Source organism: Orcinus orca, chromosome 13 (assembly GCF_937001465.1).
Source record: "Orcinus orca chromosome 13, mOrcOrc1.1, whole genome shotgun sequence".
NCBI classification, from domain to species: domain Eukaryota; kingdom Metazoa; phylum Chordata; class Mammalia; order Artiodactyla; family Delphinidae; genus Orcinus; species Orcinus orca.
In genome coordinates, this window is record NC_064571.1 from 1,362,827 (window position 1) to 1,372,587 (window position 9,761).

The 9,761-nt window shown below is 44.9% G+C and overlaps 1 long non-coding RNA gene across 1 annotated transcript in view; it reads left to right on the top strand.

The window, feature by feature from the left end:
* Positions 1–9,049, top strand: part of LOC125960861 (uncharacterized) — a 49,332-nt gene extending 40,283 nt beyond the window's left edge. Inside the window, exon 3 of the long non-coding RNA XR_007470958.1 lies at positions 8,438–9,049. This is a non-coding gene — a long non-coding RNA (uncharacterized LOC125960861). The remainder of the gene's footprint in view (positions 1–8,437) is intronic.
* The last annotated feature ends 712 nt before the right edge of the window (positions 9,050–9,761 follow it).

The following is a 9,761-nucleotide window of genomic DNA, read 5'->3' on the forward strand; positions in this document are numbered from 1 at the left end:
TATATTTCACCACTTCTATCACCAGGAACAAAAGTATTTTGCTTCCTATCTTGATTAATGATACTACCATCTACCCAGTTCTTCTCTTTATATGACTCTTGATATGCACGGAGTCAGCCATCAGCCCTGTCCATTCAACATCCGAAACTTCTTCACTCTCATTTGTGCTGCCTGGTCGATTCCCCATCTACCCTTGCCTAGACTGTAACAAGCCAGCCTCCTGAGCGACCTCCTGCCGTTAGTGCCCTGCACCACCCTTTGACACACTACCGCCAGAGGTTCTGTCCACAACACCTGTCTGCTCATGCCATCTCTTCACCTAGGTGGCTCTGGAGAAGGTGAGAGGCCAAGGTGGTATCTGTATGGGCTGCTTTGATGTCTCCTTCCCCCACGCCAGGTCAAGAAACGTGTTTGAAGACATTATTTTGAGTAGGGAAAAAAAATCCCTTTTTTTCCTTTATGAGCCTTTAAAACACATAGAGCCTCTTTAGTAGAAGATTTGGTTTCAGCCACTGACGTTGGAATCCTCTCTCCCCAGGTCCTACTCTCAGGGTCCTTTTTCACCCAGCCCTCCCCCTGTTAGGGACACTCCATCAGCCCCTCGTGATACTGGCGCCCAGACTGTAGTCTAAACCTACTACCCAAACTAGCAGGTACCAATACATGCTAGAGGAAAGAATATAATTGCTAAAAATTGTCACTAACATTGGAAATCACTATAGAGTCACGAATATTGCAAATATTTTCTACTACTCTGGGATAAATTGAGTACTTTTATGAAAGTAATAAAAAATAAAGCCAATTAAAGTCTTGGATACATGCAAACTTTCTAAAGAAGACTAAACCATCTAATACTTTGATAAGTAAAAAGAAGCTAATTACAAAAAGTAGAAAATATAATTCTAATTTTGTAAAACGAAAGAACATAGAGGGTGTATTTATGAGTCATTGACTAAAACAATAGAAACAAAATCTTGAGAATAATTATCTCTGTGCGATAGGGTTATTATGGCGACTTTATTTTCTCTTTATTGTTTTGCTGATTTCTCTAAATGTTCTACAAAACTGTGGTAATTGCATAATCTGTAAAAAAAAACCCACAATTAATGTAAAAGAATAATACATTATCCTGTGTTACTGACACAGTGGTGATTTATGAGTAGTGGGGTTGTGGATGATTTAGACTTTCATTTTTATAATTTTGGTAGTGGTCTAATTTTAATTGTTTATGAAATAAGCTATTTATAATTCATGGAACAGATTTCACAATATGATTTAAATTTAAAAACATTAAATATTATTTTTATACAGAATGTGAGAAGTGTGTCATTCAGGGTTTCACTGAAAGTTAATTTCTGGGCCAATGGGACTACCTAACTTGCTAGCCACCTCTTCTATTCCCTCAGAATTTTCCCTCCGGATCAATCCCTGGGAAAAAGCCGAGGAATGATGAACAGGAAGCAGAAAGGTGAATGCGGGGCTGGCTGGGGAACACTGAGACCCCAGGGGGTGTCTAATATTTACCTTTTCTCATGCACCGTGCTCTTGCTGTGCTCCAATGCCTGAGGGCTCGCTTCTGGAAACCGGAAAGTGCGCAGCTGGCCATTCTACGACTGCTATTCCATTCACCTGCCCAGGGCTCCTCTCTCTACCCTGCAGGATGAAGCAGCCTCTGGATGTTCCCTAGGCTCGGATTCCTCCCTTATGCAGCACTGCCAGGTCGCAGGTGGGAGATGAGGCAGTATCCCAGTGCCATTCCTCATGGGAAGGACAGGCAGTGCTTTCTGCCTTGTGACCAGTGACCCAAGACACAAGTCTCATCCTTCGGCCATGGCGCCCTTTTCTCCTAATTGCTTTCAGGCTTGGCAGGGCATGTTCAGATCTTACACATAAATCTTTTCTTGGTCCACAACACAGGGAAAGTGCTTCCCTTTGGTGCCTTATCCGGGCACATGGTCATCCTAGCCTAGCTTCCCCATATCACTAAGCACGTTTGTCAACTATCTGCCCCAAATCTGAATTGTTGAGTGATCAAGGAATGCAAATCAGTCTTGCTGTCCCGTCTTAAAACGTAACTAGAAAGGGGAGTTGGAAAGTGCATCAATATATGTAGACAACATATATTCAAGGAATAACACGTCTTACGCAACATCATCAGAAAATTCACCCATTCTCATAGATTAATTTTCCTATACCTGAAGATAAAGACATTATGAGCGTGGAAACTTTCATCTTCAGCATTTTTGTTGACCAAAACACATTACCCTGTACCACAGAGCACAGAGAGGAAGTTAACCTTTTAATGGACATAAAAGCATCATGATGAACATCAATTCCTGGACTAAGCTGGGGTGCAATGTGCCTCCTTCATGGACTGTTGAAGAGGAAAGACTTTCACTTACCACCACCACAGGTTCTGGGGTTTCTCAGTCGCGTGTGTGGTTAGGGTGCAGCAGTGATGGCCATAAGCCCTGCTATGGGGATGCTTTACCGACTGGCCCTGATTGCACTGTGCTTTTGAGTCAGTGCTGACTAGGGTGTCCAGCCGTCCTGATTGGACTTCTCCTGCATTGTTTCCGTGGATACAGGACTTTCAGCGCTGAGACTGGGACATCCCAGGGGAAGGGGGAGCTTCGTCACCCAGTGCAGCCCAGTGATGCGGTGGGGGGATGGGGGGATGGCAAGTATCAGTGCTACTTGGTCCCATCACATAGGCTGTGGTAGTAGGTGACTGTAGTTAGTTAGTTGGTCAATTTCAGTGCTTTTCCTCCACTGCTCTCTTCCTCCACTGCCATGTCTTGCCATTGCTCTTCCCAACAGCTTAACCTACTATCTCCTCTCCTACTCGCTTTCCCTTCTGCCCTCCATCACCTCTGCTCTGTCTCGCTTTTCCTTCTTCTCTTCCTGCCGCTTGTCCACACCCTCCTTCCTGGTCTTTCCTCACGATGGTCATTTTGTGTGTGTGTTTGTGATTTTGTGTCTTATTCCCTTAGTTCTTTTTTTAAAAATTTATTTATTTATTTTTGGCTGCGTTGGTTCTTTGTTGCTGCACGCGGGCTTTCTCTAGTTGTGGCGAGCGGAGGCTACTCTTCGTTGCGGTGCGCGGGCTTCCCATTGCAGTGGCTTCTCTTGTTGTGGAGCACGGGCTCTAGGCGCACGGGCTTCAGTAGTTGTGGCACGTGGGCTCTAGAGCGCAGGATCAGTAGTTGTGGTGCACGGGCTTAGTTGCTCCGCGACATGTGGGATCTTCTGGGACCAGGGCTCAAACCCATGTCCCCTGCATTGGCAGGCGGGTTCTTAGCCACTGCGCCACCAGGGAAGCCCATGATGCTCATTTTTATCCGTGGGACTTCTGCTGTCTCAGCCTTCCCCGAAGTGAATCAATTTTATATTCCTTTCCTGCCAGAGAGATTCCTTTTTTCTTAACTTAGTGAAACTAACTCTGATGTCACATCATGTGTTCTTTCCCTTGCTGCTGTTTTTAACCTTAGTCACCACTTGAAGGCTCTCAGTTATGCTTCCAAGGGTGTTGCTGTTCCAGTGGTTGAGATTCTCAGGTCTGACCCCCAACGAGGGTGTTCTCCAACGTGCGGCCAATGACGCAACATTAATGTTTCATGAGTCCTTGTGGGTGTTACGGAGAAAAGTGCATACATCATTGAGTAGGTTTGGGAAGCATGAGATTAAGGGCATGGAAATGGGTGTGTTATGGGAAGTTTCTCGCCCCCGGGGTGTCCACTGTGGATCTCCAACCCGCATCGTGGCTCTTCCTGACGAGCAGCGGTGAAGGGCAGCATTGGACATCTCCAGGGCACGCTCACCTTGCAGTCACTGAACACAAAGGGTATTATGGAACTTTTCCTGGCAGAAGGCAATACAGGGCCCTGAGGAAGCAGCACCTTGTGCTAAATTGTGGAAAGTCTTTGAATCAGGTAGAGGTGGAACTAAAGCAGCATTTCCAAACTTCCTTTATTCAAGGAACATCTTACGCAGAGGTGTTAAACAGGCAATATGGGCAGACCATGTGACATACACTCCCCACTCTCAGAGGGTCACAACGCACACAGTCTGTGTCACAGGTTCTGGGTGTTCTGCAAAGCCTCCCATTTCACTGGAGCTGACCCTGTGCTTCCCAAGCCTGTTTTACTATGAAATACTGCTCTGTTTACTGTCTAATACTTCATTGCAATCTGTGGCATTAATGTCATTTGGGAAGCATTGGTTTAATATATTTTGCCATCCTTCAAAGTTACTTCCTCTAAGCCCGTTGTCTGCAAAATACCACCCTTTCTACTGCCTGGCAGCACTTCAGGACGCTTTGTTTTTGTACATAAGAAGACACATTTGCTCCTCACTGGAACAAAAAAATACTTTAAAAATTGATTAATTAATCTCTTTCCAGAATGATGTGAGAATAGTTCTGCCTGGTGTAGAGTTGTATTCGTTTTTATATCCAGATCTTTCCAAGTCCTTCTGTTTTATGATGAGCTGCTTGGGAAACACTGGAGCCAATTGCTGAACAGAGTTTGTTTATGAATGTGATAGGCATTTATAATTATTGCAAGGAAAAACATGTCTCTTCAGAAATAATACTGTCTGAGAACACACAGGTGGAAAAGGTCTTGACTACACCGTGCAGCAGACGGGTCATCAATATTTCATAAAGTACTTTTCATATTTGAGACTTCAAATGCTTTGTAAGTATCAGTACTGTCTTCACAGCACCTCTCGTAGATAAAGCAAGTACGACTTAATAAGCCATTTCACAATTCGGAAAACTGAGCCACCGAAAAGCGTATTCTTTGACTCTTATTTGTTGAGAAAAATTAGTTGCAGAGATGAGCTCTGAACAGAAAGTGAGGTGCGGTCCATAAGGGAGAGGTGAAGAAGGTTCCAAAGATGGAGAACGCACACGCTCGGGAGAGAGTGAGGGCCCTCAAGGAGGCCTCAGGTCCCAGTCACCTGGGAGCTTGTGGAGATGAGGCACCTTTGATCGAACCACCAAGGACTGACTCACAGGTCTGGGCATCACCTAACAATCTGCTGATGAAACAAGCTATTCGTGTGACTCCCCAGCCTTCTGAAGTCTGAACACCCTGCAAGGGAGAAAGGGGTCGATGATCCTGGTGCTTCTGTTAAGTGTTGAACTGGGAGGATGACATGACGTGGCGTCACAACAGAAGAGCAGCAGAGGGACTTACCTGCGTTACCTGAGGTGAAGACAGGCTAGGTTTTGGTGGGACCATTTCTTTCCTTCCACTTATAGAGCAGGAGGGGTAAGAACTAAGGACAGAGACACTCCTGGAGATGATCAAAATGGCTTTAATGTACATGTTGACATAAGGGCAAGACCATGAGCAGAAAGGAAAGGAGTCAATCTGTTGGATTTGGAGTCTGTAGAAAGGTCGGCATCAGGGACATCTTCCAGTGAGGCCCGGTGAGGAATGTGGGCCCTTCAACCCCAGATGTGTTCCCCACTAGCTTAGCTTTTCCCAGTGTAAATAGTCATCCACGTGTTGCCTGGATGAACAACGTGTTAAAAATGAGAGCCTTGGGCTTCCCTGGTGGCGCAGTGGTTGAGAGTCCGCCTGCCGATGCAGGGGACGCGGGTTCGTGCCCCGGTCTGGGAAGATCCCACATGCCGCGGAGCGGCTGGGCCCGTGAGCCATGGCCGCTGAGCCTGCGCGTCCGGAGCCTGTGCTCCGCAGCGGGAGAGGCCACAGCAGTGAGAGGCCCGCGTACCACACACACACAAAAATAATGAGAGTCTTTCTGAAGCAGCCAAGGTCCAAGTACACAACAGATGTGCTGCCTGGTACTCCATCATCTAAGGTGAAGTGTCAGGTCTTGTGAAAGAGATCAGGCCTTGTGAAAAAGATGGGTCTGTGACCTTCGACCCAACACGTATTTCAAAGTATAAACTCAAGGACTGTTTTTTAGTTCTTAGAGCACCCTGCCTCAGATAAAGGAGAAGGGTTTCGCTCTGAGACCTGGACGCAGATTTCTTGAAGCCTTTGCTGGGGCAGAATCCTCAGCAGGGAAGAGTCTGGGGGGCGTGCTATGCTGTGAGAACTGTTCTAAGGAAGCTGCGTGGACGGGGCAGCTGCCTTGGAAATGGGGTCTGCATTTTGCACAGATGGGTCAGTTCTTCCAGCCTCCGGGCTTTCTGCAAGATTCTCTCTTCTTGCTACATGCTGTACAGACAAAGCCACACGGCCTCCCCTGTGGGCCCTGAGTCAGGCCCGTGGGCTCCTGTGAGGTCAGTTCCCACCTAGATTCTTGATTGACTCCTTTCCTTCTTGTTTCTGGCACCTAAAAATATCTTTTTTCTTTTTTAACATTGGTATATATAAAAATACTATACACAGTTGTCGCTGAAGTTCAGACTCTGACTCTTATCATTCCTCTGCTGGATTCTTGTTGCTGACATTCACATGTAATATTTTGGACAACATAAAAATATCTCTGCGCTTAAGTATTTTCATTGTGGGGTTGCAATGACAGATCATTGCAAAGACAGTACAGAGAGTTCCCTGACACCTCACATCCATTTTCCTTAAGTGTTAACACCTTACGTTAGGATGGTACATTTGCCACCACTGATGAACCAGTATAGATGCATTGTTATTAAGCAAAGACCATATTTTATCCAGATTTCCTTAGTTTTAACCTAATATCCTTTCTCGGTCTCAGGATCCCACCCAGAGGACTGTGTAATGTTTAGTTTTATGTCTCCTGAAGCTCCGCTGGGCTGTGACAGTTTCTGAGATGTTCCTTGTGTTTGATGACCTTGACAGTTTTGAGGAGTATGGGCCCAGTATTCTGTAGACTGTCCCTCAGTTTGGGTTTTGTTGGATGTCTTTCTCATCATTAGATTGGGGTTTGGGGAAGGAAGACCACAGGGGTAAAGAGCAGTTCATCACATCATATCAAGAGTACACGCTATCAGCATGACGTCACTGTTGACGTTGACCTTGATCCCCTGACTGAGGTCGTGTGTAATGTAATGTGGTGGCCTAGATGGGATTCCTGGACAGAAGAAGAACATTAGGTAAACATAAGGTAATCTGAATAGCGTATGGGCTTTAATTAATAATAGTGTATCAACATTGGTTCATTAGTTGTGATAAATATACCATACATAAGTAAGATGTCAGTAATAGGGTGTGGGTATATTAGGTCTCTTCTGTATTATATTTGCCATTTTTCCTGTAACCCAAAACTATTTTAATTAAAATAAACATTATTTATTTATTTACATAGTTAAGTAAGATCACGAAGGAAAAGGAAATCCCCTGAGCTTCATGTATTCAACACTTTGCCTTGACAAGCGCTGATCTGTTTTCAACCTCCATGGTTTTGGTTTTATGAAATTTCACGTAGTTGGAAACACACAGTATGTCTCCTCCTCAGACTTGTTTGTTTCTTTCACTTAGAATGATGTGAATTTAAGATTCCTCCACTTTGTGGCATGGGTTGACAGTGTATCCTTTTTTTTTTTTTTTTGCGGTACACGGGCCTGTCACTGTTGCGGCCTCTCCCGTTGTGGAGCACAGGCTCCGGACGCGCAGGCTCAGCGGCCATGGCTCACGGGCCCAGCCGCTCCGCGGCATGTGGGATCTTCCCGGACTGGGGCACGAACCCGCGTCCCCTGCATCGGCAGGCGGACTCTCAACCACTGCGCCACCAGGGAAGCCCGACAGTGTGTCCCTTTTAAAGCTAAATGATGTTCCATTGTACAGATTCTGCTTGTTCAGTTACTGAAGGGCATTTTGTCTGCTTCGAATTTTTGATGATTGTGATTATGGCTGCTATAAGTATTTGCATGGAGATTTTTGTGTGGACATACGTTCACAGTTGGATAATCAGTTGGATAAATACCTAGGAGCATAATTGTTGGATTGTATGATTATACAATGTTTACCTTTGTAAGAAACTGCCTTCTGAAGTGACTGTACCCTACTGCATTCCTACCATCAAGGAATGTAAGTTCCTGTTGTTCCCCGTCCTCTCTAGAAATAGGTTTTTTGGGGGGATTTTAGCTCTTCTAGTAGGAGTGTAGTGTATTTCACTGTTATTTTCATCATAGACTTTTTGTGAGAATTAAATGAACGGTTGACATATAGTTTTGTATTGTTATTGTATTTTATCCACGATTTCGATGTGTTTTAGTGGACTGAGGCTTGTCCACCATGTACATGTTTCCTTCATGTAATTTTGTTTTTGCCATTTAGCACGAACTCAGGCAAGGCCATCTGTCACATCTCTCTACAAGTTATTGTTTCACTGACAGACATCCCCCAAATTAAACCTTGGGGATATTTTCTACTCACACGGTACCCAGTTCTCCAGAAGCTCATCAGTAAATGTTTGCTGAGCGATCCGGTTGGTGATCCGTTGTTTTCGTTCTTTAATTTACCCCGTCTTCTCTCCTCAGCTCTCTGTTTTACACTAATTCGAAGGATTTAGGGTTCTGAAGATTATTCAGGTGAATTACACACACGCAGATGAAGATTGCCGACGCCATCGATCTGCCTGCAGGCGTGCTGGTGCCGTGAATGTCGCCCTTGTCTTTTGCTGGTTTGTGGTGAGTCATCACCTGCCTCATCACTACAGAATGACGAGTTTGTTAAATATGCCATCTCGTCTCTGAAGTTTGGATTTATTGTAGCTAGTGCAATACATCACAATGCCTGCTCATCCCTTATCGAAACTGACATCAACACACTATCATATTCTTTTCTGTTTTTATTTAAAAATGCAACAATTATTAAAAAATGCTTTCTGTCAAGCAACGTTTCAATTAACCACTCCAGAGCTCTGCTGAGAGTGGTAGAATTAAGATTTTTATCTACCTACATTAAAGAAATGGGAACAGGGCTTCCCTGGAGGCGCAGTGGTTGAGAGTCCGCCTGCCGATGCAGGGGACGCAGGTTCGTGCCCCGGTTTGGGAAGATCCCACATGCCGCGGAGCGGCTGGGCCCGTGAGCCATGGCCGCTGAGCCTGCGCGTCCGGAGCCTGTGCTCCGCAACGGCAGAGGCCACAACGGTGAGAGGCCCGCGTACCGCAAAAAAAAAAAAAAAAAGAAAAAAAAAGAAATGGGAACATTGTGACAATGTGAAGTCTTCAAGGTAAAACAGCACAGTGTCCAAATTTATTCAGCAAACAAGTATGAACATTCCTTATCCAAAATACGAGATGTCGAAGCAATAGCTAGATAACATTAGCGGCTGCTGTTAGCCCTGGCAAAGCAGTGGTGTGGGAAATTCTTGTTGACTTCTCACGGGGGAAAATCAGATGAAAGCAATGCTCTGATTCACTGTAGACAAATAAACTTGGAACATTTCGTGCACTCCTATAGTTAATGAGAAAGCTAGCGTTTCCTGCTATGTCAAGACAGACCTACAACAGGGAGTGAAGGCTAAATCTAGAGTCTGCCGGGACTTTGTATCTGCAGGAATTCAAACCTTCTCTTCATTAAAGTCATAGAGATATGAGTTCTCAATGTTCCAAAGAACTTATAGAAAAGAGCAATAGAAAAACAGGATGATTGAACTCTGGCCGTTACATCATGGGTGTTGGTAAAGCATTCCATCCCAGGTAAGGAGATGAGCTCCATTCTACTAGAAGACTGAAGCCGAGAGATAATCTAGTCAGAAATAGTGTATAAAGGAATTATCAGAAAACAAAAGACAAGCAACAAAACATCGATAGGACTACATCATCTGTTATCCACCTGAAACAGCACCAACTCACAGAA